This window comes from Schistocerca piceifrons, chromosome 4, assembly GCF_021461385.2.
Source record: "Schistocerca piceifrons isolate TAMUIC-IGC-003096 chromosome 4, iqSchPice1.1, whole genome shotgun sequence".
In the NCBI taxonomy this organism is placed as follows: domain Eukaryota; kingdom Metazoa; phylum Arthropoda; class Insecta; order Orthoptera; family Acrididae; genus Schistocerca; species Schistocerca piceifrons.
In genome coordinates this window covers 570,380,978-570,406,995 of record NC_060141.1, presented here as the reverse complement: position 1 = coordinate 570,406,995, position 26,018 = coordinate 570,380,978, and the positions used below count along the sequence as shown (strand labels likewise).

At 44.3% G+C, this 26,018-nt stretch overlaps 1 non-coding gene across 1 annotated transcript; it reads left to right on the top strand.

Moving 5' to 3' along the window:
• The first annotated feature begins 1,398 nt into the window (after nucleotides 1–1,398).
• Nucleotides 1,399–1,482, top strand: Trnas-gga. The gene is given in 2 exon segments: nucleotides 1,399–1,438; nucleotides 1,448–1,482. It is a non-coding gene; the product is annotated as a tRNA-Ser (tRNA).
• Nucleotides 1,483–26,018: the final 24,536 nt, after the last annotated feature.

The window sequence follows — 26,018 nt, the reverse complement described above, 5'->3', positions numbered from 1 at the left end:
AAGGACGGCTATAGTGACAGCAACATGGTCCGATATTTCTGCATGGATCTTACAACGTCTTGCGGAGTCCATGCCACAGAGAGTTGCTGGACTATAACGGACAAAAGGAGGTCTGACCAGCCGGCCGAAGTGACCGAGCGGTTAAAGGCGCTACAGTCTGGAACCGCACGACCGCGACGGTCGCAGGTTCGAATCCTGCCTCGGGCGTGGATGTGTGTGATGTCCTTAGGTTAGTTAGGTTTAAGTAGTTCTAAGTTCTAGGGGACTTATGACCACAGCAGTTGAGTCCCATAGTGCTCAGAGCCATTTGAACCTTTTTTTTTTTTTTTTTTTTTTTTTTTTTTTTTTAGGTCCGACCAGATATTGGAAGGTATACCATGACTTTTGTTACCTCAGCGTATAATTCAGTAAGAATAATACATGATCAGATTTATACGTGATTTAAGGGCATGCATCATGCGAAATTTAGTACACAGAGCTGCAGCCTCCCACAGCAACAATCCAACTGAGTGGGTGCTGAAAAAGACCGAGTATAGATGACAGGTGTGGATAGTCATTCCACTCTGCTTGAGCAGTGTCCAGAGACCATCACATATAATGACTAGCGAATGGTGACTTGTCAATCTAGCCGGCCGTGATGGCCGAGCGGTTCTAGGCGCTTCAGTCCGGAACCGCGCGACTGCTACGGTCGCAGGTTGGAATCCTGCCTCGGTTTAAGTAGTTCTACGTTTTAGGAGACTGATGACCTCAGATGTTAGGTCCCATAGTGCTCAGAGCCATTTCAACCATTTTTTGAACTTGTCAATCTCTCGGCAACCTAAGACCGGATGTTCCCATTGGGTGAGAGAAATGTCGAACGTGGTGGCCAGGGTAGCAGTCAAATAGCATGTGTATCGAGATAGGTCAGGATGACATAGGCAACATGCTCTCTTGCGTTCCTGTTGGAAAATAACGCCATGGAAATCTCAAAGATAGCGCCAGTAAGAAGTCAGAAATATAACCACTGTTGTCCGAATTAACGGATATGCGAACCAGAGGATCGCGTTGAAAACACGTTGGCGCCCCATCCATCATGCCACATTCTGAGCCTTATCATGACGACGAATGCAGTCAGACAACGTAACCTGCTGCCAGAGCCTCCACACATGGATTCCTGCAGCTTGATGGTATATGCAGAACCGATGACGTGCTGCTGCTCCTGTGCCCATTGTTTCCGTTCGGCGCACCACTATTGGCGCGCCCTTCTCTGCTTTCGTGTAAAGGGAAACAGCAACGATGCTCGCTGCACTGACAGACTGCGGTCGTTGCACAGTCTGTGTGGATACTTAACTTGCCGTAAATGAGCCTACTTCTGACTTAAGGTAAGTGACTTGGCTGTGCAATCCTCCACAGTCGCCGGCCTGGGTGGCCGAGCGGTTCTAGGCGTTACAGTCTGGAACCGCGCGACCACTACGGTCGCAGGTTCGAATCCTGCCTCGGGCATGGATGTGTGTGATATCCTCAGTTAGGTTTTTAGTAGTTCTAAGCTCTAGGGGACTGATGACCTCAGAAGTTATGTCCCATAATGCTCAGAGCCATTTGAACCAGCCTCCACAGTCAAGAGAACAACATGTCTATCCTCTCGGACGCTATTCGCCCAGGGCCATTTATATCTTGCATGGCGTCGAGCGTGGCCTCTCTGAAACCTGCGATTCTATATTCGCCACGGCGTCGTGCGATGCCTAACGACGAATGCAGCAAAACAACTGAACGATAAACCGCAATCTTGATAGGCCACAATCCAGCCGCTGTTGAATCCCAACGCGTTAAACATTGGCTTATTCGTGAAATGACACAAATATTCGTATTATAGGTATGAGTTGCGGTCGCTCAAATAGAATTTCAGTTTTAATTTTAATGTAACTTTGCTTCACTTTTATGGAGACTCTTTTTCGCGATTTTTGCAAAGCCTCGAGGGAATAAGGGCTCTTACGGTCGCCGGCCAAGGAAACATCAGATTTGCATATTTAAAAGATACAGGTTGCTGGTCTGAAAGAACACCTATTATAATACAAGACTATTAATAAAATGTTAGATAACGGACATAATCCTTCGTCAATTACCTTCGCGCTAAGTGCTGCGAAATATTACTACGAAAACACAAACTATTTATGACAGAAGCAATTAGGTTCGGTATACTGTCATTGTAAATAAAACACTGATACTTTAGATGACTTACTTTATCAACTAAATAATTGTATAGCGTCTGGTAGATTACACTAAGACGTTCCTCTCAAAATTCTAATAGAGAGAACAGAAGAGGAAAATTGAAAGGTTTTCTCTTTTGTTTTAGAAATAAAAATTATCTCAGATGTTATCTCTTACGCATATCGCATTGATATAAATTAATTCTTTGCCGCAACTCGGCATACTTATTCAATACAGAATTTTTCTCTTTCCTTGAAAGATCTGTTATAGTGTCTCGGCAGTTGTTTATCTTCCTGCACATAATCTTCTCACAAACAGCCAACAGCGATTTCTAAATAAGAAACACACTGCTTAATACTGCCTTGTGTAGATAATGTAGATGATGTTATTCCTCTCTACATTTAACATTCGTTGCATAAGATCGTCGTGGTGTTGCAGTTTTTATGGCCATCTGTGCGCTTATTGCTGCACCTGTATCAAGCAGTGTTTTGGAAGGCAAGGTAAATTACAACTAGATATTTAAGTCACAACTGCCTACTAAATTGGAACATCGAGATACTCGATAAACTTACAAAAAACAGAAAAAAATTACTTTTTAAGTTTAGTTATATGAGTAGGACTAAAAAAAGTATATGTTCATTAACGTTAACATTAATTACGAATAGACCTACATCTCATGTAAACTGACTCGTACCACTTCATTCTGATAAGAGAATCATTCACATGGTGTAGTCAACATGTAACTAATTAACTAGCTCATGTCTTTTTCCATTTCACTCTCGCCTGTTATCTGAAGTTTTTACATGTTTTGATTTACAGAAGGCTGTATTAAAAAATTAGTTTGTAAATACTGACAAAGAACAACCGGTACTTCTAACCTAAAAGGCATTAATTGCAGGTCGTTCAGCCATCACATTCTGTCACTTCCGTTTTACTTGCACTTATTGGTGTACATAATTCGTACGTATTCTTTGCTTAGAGTTGATATTTTATTCTCAGGTGATTATTTAGCCACCATTGAAACAAAGTATTTAAACTGAGCAGTTGAGTGGTGGATGAAAGCGTTCTTTTGAATTACGAATGAATGTCTTCCATTAAGAAAAGCGAAATAACTTTTGTCGTCTTGGATACAACTTCCATAATCTCGTTATCTGATCGGGAAAATAGACTGAAAATCACTGCATTATAGAGGCAATAACCTCATAGTTTGGTGAAATTTCTTGTCACGAAATCAAATTTTCACTTTAGGCTATAAGGTAAAATCACTTGAAAAAAAATCTGTAGAATAAAGTGGATACACAACAAACTCAGATTCCATGACGACGCACTTTTGGCAGTATGACTGCTTGTGATTGGAATACAATGTCATCCTGATGTAAGATCACTTCTCTTGCTACAATAGGGGGCCTTTTTCACTTGCCTATTGTTTGTAATGATCAAGCAGTTTTGCATAATAGTGCATAGTCATACCTGTGCTCTGGCTTTGTCTCAAGTAATTTGTCAGTATCATGACTGGAGAATTCCAGCAGACAGTGGACACTACTTTCCCAGCTGAAGAACCAACTTCACCCTCTGTAGTTCACATTCAGTAGTTTTTGTTTTGATTTTTGCTTGGGGATTGTAGTGTGATCGCGATTAAACATCGTTAGACCTTACAGTGAAATGTTCTTTGCCGTGCGTTAATGAGCCAAACGTCAGTAGCCTTGGGCCTCAACATGAACACAGCTCTTCCAGCTCCCGTGAGAAGTATAGGTGCACAGGTCAAAATGATTAGGCAATCTGTGAAGATATCTTGATCCTCCCAGAGATAGTACTGCAACTGGGGCAGCTGAGACTACTAGTGTTCAATGTTCTAAAAGAAGAGCCAAGACATCTTTCCGTTCACTTATACACGTGACTGATAAGCGGGTCGTTGACCTAGCAATGAAACTCATAGCCTCATTCGTGTTCAGAGCTAGTGTCCACTTCCGTGGCAGTAATGGTTACGAGGGCCTCGCAACATAATTCGCTACAGTTCCACTGGCAACGTAGAAGATAATCTGTCACAGCAGGAGCACAGCTGCTAACTCACTTTCGATCAACAGGAGAGTACGGTCGTCCACGATCAACTGCAACTACAGATGATCGTCACTTGTTGCTTGTTATCCATCTATTTTAGGGAGGGGTTTGGCCATACCCATTGATCTCAGCTGTGAACAGCATTCTGCAATACAAAGTTACTGTTCTAATGTAGCGGTCAGTATTCTGTCCAGATTTAATGGCTAACAAAATTTCTATAATTCGCATATTTTATGTATTCGAGCAAAATCAGTATCGCCTAGACTATTTCATACCTAAAGATCTGTTTGAGCGATATAATACCAGTATTAGCTATTCTCAGTGACTTCGCACCGTTTTAAACGACCTTAATTATAATCTTAACTGATGTACCGCTAACAACCCTAATTATAATCTTAACTGATATACCGCTACAATAAAGTAAGATTACACTTACATCACTGTTTTAAAGACTATGTTTACCGTATTTCGCAATAGATCGCCATGTGTTTTACACCGATGTGACAAAAGTTGTGAGGTATCGGTATATATATAAAGACTCACAAAAAGAAATTTTGAACATAGACACCCGTAAAGGCTACTTCGACTCAGACCACCACCTACTACAGATCAGGATTCGTCTTTTGCCCAAGAAAAAGCTCAAGAAGAACAAAATTGTTAGACCAGATCCAGAATACGTTACTTTAAACCAGACACAAATATTACACAAAATTAAAATGGAGAAAACGACAGACTGGACACAACTTTCACGAAGAATCCGAGAGGCCATGAAACTAGCACAAGCACCACGAACACGGAAACACCGTTGGTGGAACCACACATGTGACCAAGCTATTGACCAACGAATCAGTGCATGGAAAAAATTTAGTTGCCATAAATCCCAAGAGAATTGGATGAACTTCTTGAAAACACAGAAGCAATCAAGCAAAATCATTCGCAGTGAAAAACGACAGTATGACAAACGGCGACTGACAGAGATCGAATCGGACTTCATGAAGAACAATACAAGAAACTTTTACAGAACGTTCAGAGAAAATATGACTGGATATCAACCACCCAACTTGTGCTTCAGAAGACCGGATGGAACCCTAGAAACCAATACCAAAAACAATTGTGACATTCTGGCAAAGTACTTTGAAAAACTGCTCAACACGGACCCCCCCCCCCCCCCCATGGAAGAAATGATGACAGAAACGAGCACATACAATCCAGATAGTGAACCACCAACTCTAGAAGAAGTTAAAGAAATAATAATGTCACTCAAGAATCGTAGAGCACCAGGAGAAGATGGCATTATCGCGGAAATCTGGAAGTTACAAGACCCAGAACTCACCAAAGACATCCACAGGATCTTGGAAGACATCTGGAGGACCATGAAAATTCCTGACGACTGGAAAACTGCCCTGATACACCCACTACACAAAAAAGGTGACAAGACTAACCCGAACAACTACAGAGGAATATCCCTACTACCGGTCACATACAAGATCCTCTCTAAAGCTTTACTGAACAGACTAGAATGCCAAACCGACCACTTGATTGGGGAATACCAAGCAGGCTTCCGTAAAGGGCGGTCTTGTGCGGAACAAATTTGGAACCTGAAAATGATTTTACAACACAAACAGAACCTGATCATTACCTTTGTTGACTTCAAAAAGGCGTACCACTCTATCGGCCGGAAAACTCTCTTCAAAATTCTAGCAGAATACAAAGTAGACAACAAAACACGGGCTATCATAGAGCAAACTTTAACCAACACGACCTCCAAAGTAAAGTTCTGTGGGGAACTATCAGAGCCCTTTGAAATTCGCACAGGTGTCCGACGAGGCGATGGCCTCTCACCTCTCCTTTTCAATCTGGTGTTAGATAAGGTCATAAAAGAATGGGAAACATTACAACAGGGGATAACCTTAGGAAACCTACAGATTAAATGCCTGGCTTTTGCAGACGATTTGGCGATTGTCACGAAAGGTATAAAGGAAACAAAAGACGCTATTGAAAAACTGCACGAAATCGCTTCCAAAACTGGACTACAGATCTCTTACGAAAAGACACAGTTTATGAGCACAAAGAAACTCTCATCTCTGAACACAAAGTATGGCACGATTTACAAAACAGCAAGCTTCAAATACCTCGGTGAAACACTACAAATGAGTGGACATAACAGAGACTCAAACGAAGAAAGAAAGACTAAACTGGACAAGGCATACAAAGTAGAGTGGAAACATTACAACAAGAAGTCTATCTCACAAAAAGCCAAATTACGCCATTACGACACGGTGGTGCTCCCCGAGGCACTATATGCAGCAGATACCACACTAATCCTAGGGCATATACGTATCAATTAGAAAAAGTAGAACGGAAAATACTTAGGAAAATATTTGGCGCAACTAACAACAATGGAATATGAATCAAGAAACCTACAGAGGAACTGTACAAACATACGGAGACAATCACAGAAAAGATTAGAAAACGCAGACTACAATTCTATGGACACCTATACAGAATGCCATCACACAGGCTGACCAAACAGATCTTTGACTGGGTAACCACTAGAAACAACAAATGGGTGGCAGAGGTAGAAAACGACCTGAACCAGCTCAACATAACAGCAGACACAATAAACGACAGAATAAAGTTCAGAAACATCATTAAGAAAAGTAAACTACATGAGATACAATGCGACGAACGAACAGGCATAAAATGGACCGAAGAACGCAAGCAAGATCACAGCCAGAAGATGAAAGAAATATGGGCAACCAAAAAGGCAATCAAGATGAAGCCGAAGACACAAAGCCGACAAGAAGCATGGACAGAGGACCGGAAACAGAAACACAGCGAGCGAATGAGGGAAGTTTGGGCAGCAAGGAAGGCAGCAAAAGGAACTGGCCATGTAGTTTAGTCCAAATGCGCTCTTTAAGGGCAAAACACCAATAATATATATATATATATATATAAAATGTTCCTACATGAATCACCAGGGTACAAATGACAGCTCCATCATATATATATATATATATATATATATATATATATATATATATATATGTGTGTGTGTGTGTGTGTGTGTGTGTGTGTGTGTGTGTGTATAAAAGGGCAGTGCACTGACGGAGCTGTCATTTGTACTCCGGTGATTCATGTGGGAAGATTTCCGAGATGATTATGGCCGCAAGAAGGGAATTAACAGACTTTGAACGCGGAATGGTACGTCGAGATACATGCATAGCACATTCCATTTCGGAAATCGTTTGCGAATTCAATATTCAGAGATCCACAGTGTCAAGAGAGTGCCGAGAATACCAAATCCCAGGCATTACCTCTCACCACAGACAACGCGGGGCGACAGCCTTCACTTAACGACCGAGAGCAGCATTTCCATAGAAATGAAATGAAATGATCGTATGGCATTGTTGCCCGGGAGTTCCCATTCGGGGGAGTTTGGCCGCCGTATTGCAAGTCCTCTTTGGTTGACGCCACTTCGGCGACTTGCGAGTCAGTGATGATGAAAATGATGATGGACACACAACACCCAGTCCCCAGAATTGTCTGCGCTGACAGACGAGCAGCACTGAGCAAAATAACGAGAGAGATCAATGTGGGACGTATGACGAATGTATACGTTAGGACAGTGCGGCGAAGCCGGCCGAAGTGACCGTGCGGTTAAAGGCGCTGCAGTCTGGAACCGCAAGACCGCTACGGTCGCAGGTTCGAATCCTGCCTCGGGCATGGATGTTTGTGATGTGCTTAGGTTAGTTAGGTTTAACTAGTTCTAAGTTCTAGGGGATTAATGACCTCAGCAGTTGAGTCCCATAGTGCTCAGAGCCATTTGAACCATTTGAACAGTGCGGCGAAATTTGGCGTTAATGGGCAATGGCAGCAGGCGACCTACTCGACTGCCTTTGCTAACAGCGCGACATTCTCTGCAGCGCATCTCCTGGGCTCGTGACCGTATTGGTTGAACCCTAGACTACTGGAAAACCGTGACCTGGTCAGATGCGTTCCGGTTTCAGTTGGTAAGATCTTACGGTAGGGTTCGAGTGAGGCGCAGACGTCCCCAAATTAAGGAATTGAGTTGTCAATAAGGTACTGTGCAAGCTGATGGTGGCTCAGTAATGGTGTGGGCTGTGTTTCCATGGAATCTACTGGGTCCTGTGGTCGAACTGAACCGGTCGTTGACTGTAAATGGTTGTGTTCGGCTGCTTGGAGACTATTTGAAGCAAACAACGATGAACATTTTTATGGATGGCAATGCGCCATGTCATTGGGCCACAGTTGTTCGCAATTGGTTTGAGAAACATTCTGGACAATTCGAGCGAATGATTTTACTACCATCATTGCCCTACATGAATCCCATCGAACATTTGTGGGTCATAATCGAGAGGTCAGTTCCTCCACAAAATTCTGAACCAGGAACAACTCATATGACTACTTCCGCGGTTATGAACGGCTATGGAGGCAGCATGGCTCAATATTTCTGGAGGGACCTTCCAAAGTCATGTTGAGTCGATGTCACGTCAAGTTCATGCATTACGCGGACGAAAGAAGATCCAACACGATATTAGAAGATACATATTAGAGTTAAATAAAAACTACGCCTCTGTTTTCCACAATATTACACCACGTTTGGTGCTATAGTATCCCATGTTAGATTTCAGAGTTGAATGTAACATGCATCACTGTTTTATCGCGTATTACACATAATTATAATGCGTAAATCGGATAGTATGTAATATCGGAAGTAAGTAACATTTGTCTTTAGATGATGTGTTATATCTCGTCCGATTCGCTATTTGCTTTACGAAGAATAATTGTCATGAGTGTACCACATTAGGAAAGCCGAGGCCTGACTCTTCCGTGGGCAGTCACCCTTGCACTTATAATGCCAAAGTTACTAGTGTCAAATAACTGTTTTTAACCTAAAAGAAACAAAAATTTACAGACATATGTATCCAATTTGTAGAATAGCCAAGGAAGATGGTTCATAAATAAAAGCGAAGCCTGTCTGGTGTAATTCTCTTTAATTAAACTGCGGTCAGTTCAAGACGGTTAACCAATACTGACTGACTTTAACAGCTGCTGCTGAAGATGGTCATGCAAACAAACGTGTAAATTTATTTCAGTACTCTTTGGTTTGGTCGCGTCAGAGATGTAACTTGTATATCCATTTGCATACTACGATAAAATTCTTCTCGAATTATGATGGATTATTTATGACAAATTTCATTAGAGAATATAATTATCTATAGTGATAGTAAGGATGCGCAACTCCCTGAAGAGGTACCTACATGACAACCGCGAGTGAACACCACATATTATCTTACTGGTCGCTTTTGTGCAATCAGTGCTTTCTTTCTATGTGATAAGTTATTTCAAAAAAATATTCCATAAGACATTATTGAGTGGAAGTACGCAAAATACACTACTGGCCATTAAAATCGCTACACCACGAAGATGACGTGCTACAGACGCGAAATTTAACCGACAGGAAGAAGATGCTGTGATATGCAAATGATTAGCTTTCCAGAACATTCACACAAGGTTGGCGCCGGTGGCGATACCTACAACGTGCTGACTTGAGGAAAGTTTCCAACCCATTTCTCATACACAAACAGCAGTTGACCGGCGTTGCCTGGTGAAACGTTGTTGTGATGCCTCGTGTAAGGAGGAGAAATGCGTACTATCAGGTTTCCTATTTTGATAAAGGTCGGATTGTAGGCTATCGCGATTGCGGTTTATCGTATCACTATATTGCTGCTTGCGTTGGTCGAGATCCAATGACTGTTAGCAGAATATGGAATCGGTGGGTTCAGGAGGCTAATACGGAACGCCGTGCTGGATCCCAACGGCCTCGTATCACTAGCAGTCGAGATGACAGGCATCTTATCCGCATGGCTGTAACGGATCGTGCAGCCACGTCTCTATCACTGAGTCAACGGACGGGGACGTTTGCAAGACAACAACCATTTGCACGAACAGTTCGACGACGTTTGCAGCAGCATGGACTACCAGCTCGGAGACCATTGCTGCGGTTACCCTTGACGCTGCATCACAGACAGGAGCACCTGCGATGGTGTACTCAACGCCGAACCTGGGTGCACGAATGGCGAAACGTCATTTTTTCGGATGAATCCAGGTTCTGTTTACAGCATCATGAAGGTCGCATCCGTGTTTGGCGACATCGCGGTGAACGCACATTGGAAACGTGTATTCGTCATCGCCATAATGGCGTATGACCCAGCGTGATGGTATGGGGTGCCATTGGTTACACGTCTCTGTCTCCTCTTGTTCGCATTGACGGCACTTTGAACAGTGGACGTTACATTTCAGATGTGTTACGACCCGTGGCTCTACCCTTCATTCGATCCCTGCGAAACTCTACATTTCAGCAGGATAATGCACGACGGCATGTTGCAGGTCCTGTATGGGCCTTTGTGGATACAGAAAATGTTCGACTGCTGCCCTAGCCAGCACATTCTCCAGATCTCTCACCAATTGAAAACGTCTGGGCAATGGTGGCCGAGCAACTGGCTTGTCACAATACGCCAGTCACTACTCTTGATGAACTGTGGTATCGTGTTGAAGCTGCATGGGCAGCTGTACCTGTACACGCCATCCAAGCTCTGTTTGACTCAATGCCCAGGCGTATCGAGGCCGTTATTACGGCCAGAGGTGGTTGTTCTGGGTACTGATTTCTCAGGATCTATGCACCCAAATTGCGTGAAAATGTAATCACATGTCAGTTCTAGTATAATATATTTGTCCAGTGAATACCCGTTTATCATCTGCATTTCTTCTTGGTGTAGCAATTTTAATGGCCAGTAGTGTATTTGTCTCTAAATGATCCTCATTGTGGTCCAACGTGCCTGTCCCATCCTTCAAGTTTCCATATTAAAATGTATAGGTATTTTTGCCATGTGTAATTAGTATTAAAATGTTTGAGAGATGGAGAAGAAATTGCATTACAATTAGAGGTGTATGTTGTTCCTAATGAGCAGGAAACTTATGGAACAGTTCGTTGCAGCTGCAGGAAAACACGCTGTGGTTGGACCATTATGTTCCGTTACAGAACGGCCGAGACAAGGCCACTGTCAGGCGACCTCATTTTGCTGAATTGCTCAACGCACACGCAGAAGTTCACACACAAGGTTCTGGCAGAAAGCCGCGCTGACTGCAGCTGCATGAGTTACAGTTTACAATTTTAACAGAATACGTGCTTACGTTCCCATAAAATTAATTGTCCCAGTATAGGACTATCTGGAGTGTGCTACATGGGACCGCAATCTCTATGAAACATCTTTTTGGAAGAAAATCTCCGATATTATGGCACGGGCATAGCCACTACTGAAATCATAATACGCATATTCTAATTTCTTGGTTTTGTAAATAACATCACGATTGAGATAAACAGAGAAATATGAACAGTGCATGACTTGGACATTTAGTAAACAAAATTAACTTAGTGGTAATTTCCGCTTTGGTCACAGGTTCTTACAGGAAGAGCAGAAGATAATTTGTCATATGCGAGTCTATGTGTAAAGACGACGTGAAACTCAATGCAAGCATATGAACAGCTGTATGGAAAATCACCGGAACGACTGCGGTTTAATGCGAGCGTTGCGGAACGCGTAGCGCGTCTGCAGGACAGACCACGTACAAAACGCATGCGCGACACATTTTTGATTGCTGGCACATCAGGCCGTACTTGAAGGAGGTCATCGAAACAATTCATACGCGTGTTGCTAGATTCGTTAATGGTCTACATTTACATCTACATCTATACTCCGCAAGCCACCTGTCGGTGTGTGGCGGAGAGTACTTTGTGTACCTCTATCGGTTCTCCCTTCTATTCCAGTCTCGTATTGTTCGTGGAAAGAAAGACTGTCGGTATGCCTCTGTGTGGGCTCTAATCTCTCTGATTTTACCCTCATAGTCTCTTCGCGAGATATACGTAGGAGGGAGCAATATACTGCTTGACTCCTCGGTGAAGGTATGTTCTCGAAACTTCAACAAAAGCCCGCACCGAGCTACTGAGCGTCTCTCCTGTAGAGTCTTCCACTGGAGTTTATCTATCATCTCCGTAACGCTTTCGTGGTTACTAAATGATCCTGTAACGAAGCGCGCTGCTCTCCGTTGGATCTTCTCTATCTCTTCTATCGATCCTATCTGGTACGGATCCCACACTGGTGAGCAATATTCAAGCAGTGGGCGAACAAGTGTACTGTAACCTACTTCCTTTGTTTTCGGATTGCATTTCCTTAGGATTCTTCCAATGAATCTCTGCCTGGCATCTGCTTTACCGACGATCAACTTTATATGATCATTCCATTTTAAATCACTCCTTGTGCCTACTCCCAGATAATTTATGGAATTAACTGCTTCCAGTTACTGACCTGCTGTATTGTAGGTAAATGATAAAGGATCTTTCTTTCTATGTATCCGCAGCACATTACACTTGTCTACATTGAGATTCAGTTGCCATTCCCGGCACCATGCGCCAGTTCGATTTGGACGAGAGTGTTTCGGAAGTGCTGGTGAACGTAACTGGCGATCTTGGGAGGAAAAAACGTGTTATTTTCTTGCCGATTCTATTGCGTCCAATGTGCCATTCATGTAAGAACCATAAGAACCTGAAAGGCATAGAGACAAACAGTTTCCTTTGCTCTGTTCGCGCGTGGAACAGAAAAGTCAGTGAGAAGCAATGCTGGAAAGTGCGCTGCACCATACACTGTACAAGGGCTTATAAATGTACATACTGACGAACAGTAGCGTATCCAGGGGGCGGGGAAGCGGGGAGGGTGGGGGCAGACGAGTGGCTTTCGGCTGCACACATGCCCCCCCTCCCTCCCCCCGCTTCCCCGCCAGACGTATTTCTCAAAATAAAATAAAAAAGTGTATTGTGGTAACATAGCTTTCTGACTTGACAAGTTCTTACGATGAATCATCATCTGCTGAGCGTGTATTTGCTTACATGAGGGCTAGATAAGGATCAAGATCACGATACATATCGATCAAAGTCGATGTAACTTCAGTCCTCCACAGACTAAAATCCTAGATTCGCCGATGGCTGATGAAACTGTCCTAAAAGTCACATTTTTAGCTGAACTATTTTTTCTGTACTCCCTGGAAGATTGAAACTATGTATTGCGCTGGGATTCGAACATGGAATCTTCCGCGGACACGGTTCATACCGACTGAGCTATCGAGGCTTCGACGCATGACATGTGCTAACAGCTTCACTTCTTGCAATGACGGCAGGAAGTTTTAAGCTGCTTGGAAATTTCATAACAGAGCACATTCCGCTGCAGAATGTTTCGCTTGGAGTTTTAGTATTCTGAATATTGCGCGCAAGTACCTCCATCGCAGGTGACTACGAAGCGCGGATTTATACGCTCATTCATTTATAAAATGATTAAAGCATTTTATGGCAGTTTAACGTAACGACGTATTTTACCATCGACGTCTTAAAAGTTCTGCTCGTGGAAAGAAAGCGCAATCTTCATTTACTTTCAATATTTTTGCACTGAAGTTTGTAGTATAGGTGTCAAATTCCATCACTGCTTTTATTTATTTTTCCTTATATGTTTTGTTTTCCATCTCTCTGCAGAGACAAGAGGCCAAAGAAGTGCGACCACTCGAAGGGGAATCTTCAAGTTGTCCGTCTATTACTCAATCTTTACGCTGACAGAAGAGGTGACAGTGAAACTCCACCGCACCGGGACTCCAATCCGGATCTGCAGCTTTACATGCCTGCATATCTGAAGGACACTGCATTAGTATATCACACAAACACAGGTGCTGCAATATACAGTACTAGGGTGACCAGCTGCATTGTTTAAAAAGGAAGACAAACAGCTTCAAAAAGGAGGGCAAAGAAAGAAAAAAGAGGACACATCAAACAGGTCAGCTGCAGATGAGGATGCCACCCGTCAGCTTTGGACAAGTCACGTGACTGCCGGGAATTACCGGTAAAACTAGTAGTTAATTGTTACTGGTGGTCAGGTGGTGATTCCCAGAACAATTTTTTTTTAAATTAAAAACATGGATTGTGGTGACAGTGTGGCGTCAATTGTTTTGTTATGTCAACAACACGGAATTGTTTACAAAGCGAAAAACGTAAGACCATTCACCTCCCTTCATTCCACGCACCGCTACCAACATCTACAATTCAAGCAGCAGCTGACGACATGTAAACTGCACTTTAACCTTCCGAATACAAATAAATTGAATGACTATGAAACAATGAAATAAAACCATGACAATTAATCTGTTGGGTTACTTCTTACCTTTATTGGCCACTGAGACGTACGTTCCAGCTCCAAATATCTTACATTCCGCTTCAAATTCATTTCTCCCTTCCTTGTAAGCCGAGTATTTGCAGGAAAGGACATCAGAAAATGTACACTTTCGCTTAGGCATAGCCAAATATTTTACGTAACTCTAACTCGGCTAAAAATTACACTCACAAATCACACGTGCCCTACAGGAAGCCAAGCCAATAGAAAGCAAAGAAACGTAACGAAAATTTTAAATAATCGATATTTGCATATCCTTATAGGTCTATCAACGATAACATCGACGATCCTGGCGCCACCTACTAACACCGCCTTCGTGCATGTTTATCACGAAGGCTGTGCCAATAGTTAAAGTATAGAAAAGAGCAACAGAAAGGGACGAATTGTAAATTTAGCTGTATGACGCTCAAATTTGCGAAAAAGCCGGACACTGTAAAAATCCGCCCGGACACCGGACAAAGAGTTAAAAAGGAGGACATGTCCGGATTAATCCGGACGTCTGTTCACCCTATACAGTACTACACTTGATGGTGATAATTTTACAACGAGACTTACTAAGATTTTCCGCCATTGTTTCTCAACCTATGATCTACATGACTCTGCCTCAGTTACACACAAATGCAGCCGTTGGCTATGGGAGTAAGGCACACTATTACAAAATCTGTAGCTTGGTTTGGCTTAGCTTCCAATAGACGCTATCCTCTGGATAGATATGTTATATGCGCTGATCATTAAAGTAGTGTATCAGACTAGCGGGTAGGTAAAAATTGCCTGTCGCACTGGTACAGAAACACGGACTCTTGGCTTTGTGGGCAATGTTTTCACCAACATACACTAGGTGATCAAAAGTAGGTGCCCCACCCTTAGCTTTGATGACAGCTTCCACTCTCGCAGGCATACGTTCGTTCAGGTGCTGGAAGGTTTCTTGGGGAATGGCAGCCCATTCTTCACGGAGTGCTGCACTGAAGAGAGGTATCAATGTCGGTTGGTGAGGGCTGGAACAAAGTCAGCGTTCCAAAACATCCCAGGGGTGTGCTATAGCATTCAGGTCAGGACTCTGTGCAGGCCAGTCCATTACAGGGATGTTATTGTCGTACAACCAGACCGCCACAGGCCGTGCATTATGAACAGGTGCTCGATCGTGTTGAAAGATGCAATCGCCATCCCCGAATTGCTCTTCGACAATGGGAGCAAAAAGGTGCTTAAAACATCAATGTAGGCCTGTGCTGTGATAGTGCCACGCAAAACAACAAGGGGTGCAAGCCCCCTCCATGAAAAACGCGGCGGCACCATAACACCAGTGCCTCCGAATTTTACTCTTGGCACTACACACGCTGGCAAATGATATTCACCGGGCGTTTGCCATACCCACACCTTGCCATCGGATCGCCCTATTGTGTACCATGATTCGTCACTCCACACAAGGATTTTCCAGTGTTCAACCGTCCAATGTTTACGCCCCTTACACCAAACGGGGCGTCATTTGGCATTTACCGGCATGATGTGTGGCTTATCAGCAGCCCCTCGACCATAAAATCCAAGATTTCTCACCTCCTTCCTAACTGTCACAGTACTTGCAGTAGATCCTGATGCAATTTGAAATTCCTGTGTGATGGTCTGGATAGATGTCTGCCTGTTACACAGTGTGACCCTCTTCAACTGTCGGCGGTCTCTGTCAGTCAACAGACGAGGTCGGCTTCTACGATTTTGTGCTGTACGTATCCTTTCACGTTTCCATTTCACTATCACTTTGGACCTACGGATGTCTAGGAGTGCGGAAATCTCGCGTATAGACGTATGACACAAGTGACACCAAATCACCTGACCACGTTCGAAGACTGCGAGTTCCACGGAGCACCCCATTCTGTTGTCTCACGATGTCCAACGACTACTGAGGGCTCTGATATGGAGTACCTAGCAGTAGGTGGCAGCACAATGCACCTTATATGAAAAACGTATGTTTTTGGGGGTGTCCGGATAATTTGGATCACGTAGTGTATCTGTGCGCAGAAAGGTACCACAGACACTACTTCTCATGTTCGTAATTTCCAAAGTACGGCACAACGACTGTGCACTGAGCTGTTCCCGCAGAGACCACACGCTGTTTTTGCTGCTTGCATAGACGACTGAGAGACGCCGGACCCTACCGTGTGATTGTAAACTACAGTCTTTTTCCAAGTTATGAAGCTATATTCACAGAAACAAAAGTAAATGGAGTAATAAACAGAATGACTCGTAATTATATTTTTACTGTACAACGAATCATCAGTTTATAAAAAAATACTGTTTTCTGCAAAATATGGTGTTTTTATTTTTTATAATTATATATTTTTCACGACAATCGACTGTTTTTTGTGAATAGGATAGAGGAGATTGTTAACGATGTTATTCAAAGAATTATTGACTGGATCTCTGAAAACGGACTCCTCTCTTCATTTTGAGAAACCACACTTAATTCAGTTGCATACAACAAATAAGTCGGTGAACAGGGTAGAATGCTCTGAATCTTTGGGTGTACGTATTGATGAAAACTTGAAATGGAAAAAGCGTATTACTTATCTGATTAACAATTAAGTTTAGGTGCTTTTGCTCTTCGTGTAATTACTGGTCTTGCAAACAAACGAATCAATCTCCGGACGTACACTCCTGGAAATTGAAATAAGAACACCGTGAATTCATTGTCCCAGGAAGGGGAAACTTTATTGACACATTCCTGGGGTCAGATACATCACATGGTCACACTGACAGAACCACAGGCACATAGACACAGGCAACAGAGCATGCACAATGTCGGCACTAGTACAGTGTATATCCACCTTTCGCAGCAATGCAGGCTGCTATTCTCCCATAGAGACGATCGTAGAGATGCTGGATGTTGTCCTGTGGAACGGCTTGCCATGCCATTTCCACCTGGCGCCTCAGTTGGACCAGCGTTCGTGCTGGACGTGCAGACCGCGTGAGACGACGCTTCATCCAGTCCCAAACATGCTCAATGGGGGACAGATCCGGAGATCTTGCAGGCCAGGGTAGTTGACTTACACCTTCTAGAGCACGTTGGGTGGCACGGGATACATGCGGACGTGCATTGTCCTGTTGGAACAGCAAGTTCCCTTGCCGGTCTAGGAATGGTAGAACGATGGGTTCGATGACGGTTTGGATGTACCGTGCACTATTCAGTGTCCCCTCGACGATCACCAGTGGTGTACGGCCAGTGTAGGAGATCGCTCCCCACACCATGATGCCGGGTGTTGGCCCTGTGTGCCTCGGTCGTATGCAGTCCTGATTGTGGCGCTCACCTGCACGGCGCCAAACACGCATACCACCATCATTGGCACCAAGGCAGAAGCGACTCTCATCGCTGAAGACGACACGTCTCCATTCGTCCCTCCATTCACGCCTGTCGCGACACCACTGGAGGCGGGCTGCACGATGTTGGGGCGTGAGCGGAGGACGGCCTAACGGTGTGCGGGACCGTAGCCCAGCTTCATGGAGACGGTTGCGAATGGTCCTCGCCGATACCCCAGGAGCAACAGTGTCCCTAATTTGCTGGGAAGTGGCGGTGCGGTCCCCTACGGCACTGCGTAGGATCCTACGGTCTTGGCGTGCATCCGTGCGTCGCTGCGGTCCGGTCCCAGGTCGACGGGCACGTGCATCTTCTGCCGACCACTGGCGACAACATCGATGTACTGTGGAGACCTCACGCCCCACGTGTTGAGCAATTCGGCGTTATGTCCACCCGGCCTCCCGCATGCCCACTATACGCCCTCGCTCAAAGTCCGTCAACTGCAAATACGGTTCACGTCCACGCTGTCGCGGCATGCTACCAGTGTTAAAGACTGCGATGGAGCTACGTATGCCACGGCAAACTGGCTGACACTGACGGCGGCGGTGCACAAATGCTGCGCAGCTAGCGCCATTCGACGGCCAACACCGCGGTTCCTGGTATGTCCGCTGTGCCGTGCGTGTGATCATTGCTTGTACAGCCCTCTCGCAGTGTCCGGAGCAAGTATGGTGGGTCTGACACACCGGTGTCAATGTGTTCTTTTTTCCATTTCCAGGAGTGTATTTATTCCATGTGGAAATGTTACAGCTTTTATATGTGTATAATGTTACCTGACATGTTTAAGACAACTGATAAACAACATGGACGTTCAAAAATAACAGCGCTAGGTTTCTCGGATGAGGATCCATGGGGCGACCAGCTCGATCGAGGTGTTCCCACAGGTTTTCGATTGGGTTTGAATCCGGGGGTGTTGGTGGTCAAGACAAACTCTTGCTGGTGCTCCTCGAACCACGTACGTACCCTGCGAGCCGTGTGACATGTTGCATTGTCCTACTGGTAGATGCCTTGGTGACGAAGAGAAACAAGCTACATGTCAGGGTGGACAGATGCACACTTTTTTTGAACCATTGTATCTTCTTGAACGACGATATCGTCTTTGGAATGTCACGAAAACATTGCCCAGGTCATAAAGCTCCCTCATCTGACATGCACCCTTTCCTTTCAGACGTTTTGCGCCGTAAACGCTAACAGCCATGTGTCCGATGGAGCATAACGTGATTAATCTGAGAAGGGCACCTGTCGGCACTCAGTGGACGTCCAGTTAAGCTACTGGAGTGCAGATTCCAGCCTCCGTCGCCGGTGAACGGCAGCTAAGAAAGGTACATGAACCAGGATCCTGCTGCGAGGCCCATACGCAGCAACGTTCACTGTACGCTCGTTGAGAAGACATCGTTGGTAGCCCCTTGGTTAATCTGGGCGATCAGTTGCACAAGTGTTTCACGTCTATTCGCCCGTACAAATCTCCGCAGATGTTCTCCCGTGTGATCTACACTCATGCTCATAAATTAAGGATAATGCTGATATATGGTGAAACAACGCTCTGGTGGGCGATTTGCGGGCTTAAGTCACCTCGGGGCGCTGGCAGCAGTCCACATACGCAGACATCTGTTGGTGCATGTCAGAGTACTGTGTAGCGAGTAAGTGTGCAGACGTTTTCAGACGTGCTAATGGTGACTGTGTGTTGCAAATGACTCAAAGAACACATATTGATGACGTTGTGAGGGGTAGAATACTAGGGCGGCTGGAGGCTGGTTAAACACAGCAGGTCATAGCACAGGCTGTCCGTGTGCCACAAAGTGTGATCTCAAGATTATGGCAACGATTCCAGCGGGCAGGAAACGTGTCCAGGCACTACAGTACGGGACGTCCACACTGAACAACAACACAAGAAGACCGATATCTCATCATCAGTGTTCGCAGACGACCACAGAGTACTGCAGGTAGCCTTGCTCGGGATCTTACCGCAGCCACTGGAACAGTTGTCTCCAGACACACAGTCTGCAGGCGACTGAACAGACATGGTTTATTCGCCCAGAGACCTGCAAGGTGCATTCCACTGACCCCTGGTCACAGGAGAGCCTGTAAAGCCTGGTGTCAAGAACATAGTACATGGTCATTGGAACAGTGGTCCCAGGTTACGTTCACGGACAAGTCCAGGTATAATCTGAACAGTGATTCTCGCCGGGTTTTCATCTGGCGTGAACCAGGAACCAGATACCAACCCCTTATTGTCCTTGAAAGGGACCTGTACGGAGGTCGTGGTTTGATGGTGTGGAGTGGCATTATGATTGGTGGCGTACACCCTTGCGTGTCTTTGACAAGGGAACTGTAACAGGTCATTTTGCACCAGTATGTCCGCCTTTTCGGGGGTGCAGTGGGTTCTACCTTCCTCCTAATGAATGATAACCACTGCCATCGTGGAGGAATACCTTGAAATAGAAGATATCAGGCGAATGGAGTGCCTGCCTGTTCTCCACACCTGAACCCCATCGAGCATGTCTGGGATGCTCTCGGTCGACGTATCGCTGCACGTCTTCAAATCCCTAGGACACTTCAGGAGCTCCGACAGGCGCTGGTGCAAGAATGGGAGGCTATACCACAGCAGCTGCTCGACCACCTGATCCAGAGTATGCCAACCCGTTGTGCGGCCTGTGTACGTGTGCATGGTGATCATATCGCATATTGATGTCGGAGTACATGGGCAGGAAACAGTGGCGTTTTGTAGCACATGTGTTTTGGGACGGTTTTCGCAACTTATCACCAATACCGTGGACTTACAGATCTGTGTCATGTGTGTTCCCTAAGTGCCTATGCTATTAGCGCCAGTTTTGTGTAGTGCCACGTTGTGTGGCACCATATTCTGCAATTCTCCTTAATTTATGAGCATGAGTGTACGACCACACCGGTTTTGAATAGTGCCGTTTTGCCATGCGTGATATACTTTAACCACGGCGCCATGTGAACCCTTTACAATCTACCCGTTTCAGAAATGCTTCCGCCCTTCGTCCGAAAGCCAATAATCATGCCCTTTTGGACGTCGGCTAAAGCGCTCCGTTCCCACATTACGACAATGAGTGTACTGTTTTCCCTCGTCTCCCAGACGCGCATTATACACCCGCCACTGCTGTGCTGGCACTTGTCTGTGAGTGATTATTGCACGTAGACGTCGAACATAGGTGGTGGTCTTACTAAAGTGACAGGACCGTCTATTTCCACTCACTTTTCCCACATAAATCTTATAGGTGCTAACTTGTCACTTGTTTTTCGCGTTCTTCACTCAGACTTGTATCAAAGTGTAAAACATGTGAGATGCAACAAAATCGTATATGTGATGTTACGGCAGGAAAAATTACTGTATCTGAGTCTGTATCCCATAGGCGCTTCGTTGATTCACCGTACGATTTATACATACTAGCTAGTAATAACAAACTAACATAGGCTTCAAGTGTAATTTGATTTTATTCTTCCCAGCTGTCACCATAAACTTTTTGACCCACAATATAAGTCTTGTCCACCACAACACTCTGAAAATTATCGTTCATAAGATCTTGAAAAGATGATTTTATATCACTTCCTCTCGATATAGTATATCTTGTTGCACCAGGAGTAAGCTATTTAACGTTTGCACTTGATGGTTCAAATGGCTCTTAGCACTATGGGACTTAACGTCTGAGGTCATCAGTCCCCTAGACTTGGAACTACTTAAGCCTAACTAACCTAAGGACATCACACACACACATGCCCGAGGCAGGATTCGAAGCTGCGAACGCAGTAGCCGCGTGGTTCCGAACTGAAGCGCCTAGAACCGCTCGGCCACATCCGCCGGCTGCACTTGATGCTCTTCCTCTCCGCGGAAAAGGTTTTAAGCTCCAAATGAAGCACTTGAACCTCTTGCGCCATGTGAGGTGCCAATGTCTGAAATGTCTTCTGATTCAGACGTGGGATGTACGATTTTCTTCTTCGTAAATATTCTTCTCACTGCCAGATACCAAACAGCTGACTGAAAAACATTACTGGTAGTGATAATGCTTTGTCAGTTCGGACGTAACAAGCGATCTACATTCTTGTATAACTTCACACAATTCAACAATAAGCAAGGAAAGACTTGTATTGTTATTTAAGAAACATTATGCGTGTATCTTCCACGTGTAGGAATAATATTTTATCACCGATATATTTTGTACATGTGACTTCTTACGCACCCGGGTCGTATAGATCCAAGGAAGAAACAGCAACAAATTAAGCTATAGAAAGATGGAGAAAAAACTTTTTTTTTCCATTTGAGTTTTAAGTTAACGGTAGTAGATAGAAAAACAAAGTAATAAAGTTACGAGTGCCAGCGTTTGAATATAAAAGCTTTATGGAAGAAAAGCTCATTTGCATGTCATACTGACCCGAAGATAACAGCGTGGTTGAACATATTATCTCGCTTGAAGTGAATGAGAAAAATTCAAATCTTGGTAACCGAATAAACACAAATAACTTCTTTGGGGGATAGCTACGCCTATTGTTTTGACTAATTACAGAGTATTTATAGAAGACAGCACGAGAATAAGACGAGAGGGATTAGGGTGCGTACTATTTTGTGTCGTCATATACACGAATGGAATAAAACAGAAAATTCTTAATACTTAAACAAAGTACAGTGGCCTCGGATTATATATTAGATATAGACAGATGTAGGGCAATGATGTACCTTCAGTTTGGCCTTATGCCGCTATCTTGATACGCGCTGTGTTGTTTGTTGCAGTGTTGACCCATATTTACAATCTAATCTTATTCCTGCACACTCTGTCTCAGTCGCGACTTATCTCTCTCTCTCTCTTTCAAGTCGCCTGACAAATAAGCTCATTTCAGAGAGCCTTTGTCTCGCTCTTCACTGTAATTACATTTCCTGAACATTCCCGGAAAATCTGTATTACTGCCTTCACTGAACACGTCAGAAGGCTTAATTTGGAAATGAACACTGTCGATACAAGTTCGAGAACGAATATAGAGTGTTATTCAAGAAGACGAAGCAGAGTTCAATAATTTATTTTTCAAAATTTATGGAGGGTATAAGTACAAATCTGGACAGAGAAATTTTCAGATTCCTAGCTTCAGACAGCTATGCACTCAATGTGAATATCACGTGTTATACGCCAAACATTAAGAGTGGTAGCTCATTTCTTGCCACGTACTCTTGCCACGTACGAATCACCAGGTCTTCAACACTTCGATGTCATTGATCTTGAAGAGTAGCAGGCATAGGTGGGACACAAACACCCTCTTTTATATGCACCCACAGATCAAATTCACAGTGTGTATGGAGTAATTACCTAGGACATAACTGACGATGAAATTAATCTTCTACTCCTCCTCTTCCAATCCAACGTCCTGGAATGGTGTTATTTAGATAACGTCGGACATGGTTACAGAAATGAGGCCAAGTGTCATCTTGCGTTGAGATGAGAAATTTGGGAAAATGTCTAGATACGAAACTCTTGGGACAGGTTATCAGTAATGAAATGAAATGTCGTGTGACGAGGGCCTCCCGTCGGGTAGACCGTTCACCTGGTGCAAGTCTTTCGATTTGACGCCACTTCGGCGACTTGCGCGTCGATGGGGATGAAATGATGATGATTAGGACAACACAACACCCAGTCCCTGAGCGGAGAAAATCTCCGACCCAGCCCGGAATCGAACCCGGGCCCTTTGGATTGACAGTCTGTCACGCTGACCACTTAGCTACCGGGGGCGGACAGGTTATCAGTAAAAAAATATTGTTCCATAAACTTTGTCCACGCAAATGGCACACAAAGCGAATCTTTCAGAGTAGAATAACAGCCATAGAGTCGCCCAAAGTCCAACATTGTGAATATCAACTGCACCAGAAAGTTGAAAACTGGACTCATCATAAAAAAATGGTACAGAAAAATGTTCTCTTCCACGGCCTCTAGCATTGCAGCGCAAAATTTTTACCCTTTAGTGTGGCCGTCAGAATGCAATGCGCGCAATATCTGAAGTTTCTACGGCTTCTGATGCAGACGCTGTTCCAGAATTTTCCATGCCGTTTGTTTGAAATTAACTTCATCGCTTGCTCTTGTTGTGCATTTTCGAGGGCTCGGTTAAGTAAATTGCATGGATAGTTTGACGTTTCCATCCGACGTGCATGGGCGATGTATGCTTTTCCGTTTGCAGATGCAAACATCTTCCACGAATTTTCGATGTTCCTCACAAATTTGCTTATGACGAGGTAGTCTGCTCACGGAAATGACAACAATATACACGTTACACATTAAACATCGATTCTAATTTTGCTAATTTTAGCACACGAGACCATCGTTCCTGCGGTGTCAATGTTTTCCTACGAACAACAGCACTGGAGTTGTTTGTGTCTTTTGTGATTTATGAGAACTAAAGTCTTGAAATCTGCTTTTTCTTTTTGAATAACCCTGTACTTTCGTCGAAATGAGTGCTGCGAAGAGACGTTGAACAAAAGGACTCAAATAAAGTTATGCCATCCTAAAGGATACTTGCATCGCCATGGTGCAGTGGTTAAGATACGGGACCGCTATTAGCGAAAGGGAGGGGAAAATATATGGGGAGGTTCAAATAGCCATTTGACTACTCTGATTTTGGTGCTCAACGGCTCCCTTAAATCATCTGATCCAATGCAGGGATGATTAGTTTAAAATTACCTCTGCCGATTTACTACTCCATGTTTTTCTTCCGTCTCGCATTCAGTTTTGAAGGCCACATATTTATGAAGAACCCGTCACGAAATTCATCAGATTTTATATAAGGACACCACAGCAAATGCAAATCCCGATCTCAGGACGCGAATCTAAGTTGCACTCATTCTAAAGAAAGAAGAAAACATGTCAGCAGGTTTCAGAGTTTCGTGGAGATCGAAATCATTAGGGACGGAGCAATGTCGCTCTAGAATAAGAAAGAAAAGGCGTTGTTCAAATAACCATTGAGGTATTTTCTTGAAGTGACATTCGGGGTTGCCGGATATGGATTTGTATTCTTTATATCTGAATACGAGTGCAGTGTGGTAAAAATCAGTTTTAGCTTCTTCATGTATTTCCCCAGGCGATATGTGCTGTTGAAATATCTGCAAGGAAATATGCTTGTAAAGCAAGCTAAAATAAATTCTCCAGGAAAATTCCTCCTCAATGTTGAATGCAGGTTCTGGCATAAGGTACAAGGTTTTTATGGGAAAAACAATGAAATACATACCTGGAGAACTGAATCATAAACAAAAAAAATTATAATATCATGCCCAGTGTTATCGGGGCAGGCGCACACTACTGGCCCTTAAAATTGCTACACCACGAACATGACGTGCTACAGACGCGAAATTTAACCGACAGGAAGAAGATGCTGTGGTATGCAAATGATTAGCTTTTCAGAGCATTCACACAAGGTTGGCGTCGATGGCGACACCTACAATGTGCTGACGTGAGGAAAGTTTCCAACCGATTTCTCACACAGAAACAGCAGTTGACCGGCGTTGCCTGGTGAAACGTTGTTGTGATGCCTCGTGTAAGGCGGAGAAATGCGTACCATCATGTTTCCGACTTTGATAAAGGTCGGATTGTAGTCTATCACGATTGCGGTTTATAGTATCGCGACATTGCTGCTCGCGTTGGTCGAGATCCAATGACTGTTAGCAGAATATGGAATCGATGGGTTCAGGAGGGTAATACGGAACACCGTGATTGATCCCAACGGCCTCGTATCACTAACAGTCGAGATGACAGGCATCTTATCCGAATGGATGTAACGGATCGTGCAGCCACATATCTATCCCTGATTCAACAGATGGGGACGTTTGTAAGACAACAACTATCTGCACGAACAGTTCGACGACGTTTGCAGCAGCATGGACTATCAGCTCGGAGGCCATGGCTGCGGTTACCCTTGACGCTGCATCACAGACAGGAGCGCCTGGGATGGTGTACTCAATGACGAACCTGGGTGCACGAATGGCAATACGTCATTTTTTCGGACGAGTCCAATGTTCTGCTTACAGCATCATGATGGTCGCATCCGTATTTGGCGACATCGCGGTGAACGCACATTGGAAGCGTGTATTCGTCATCGCCATACTGCCGTATCACCCGGCGTGATGGTATGGGATGCCATTGGTT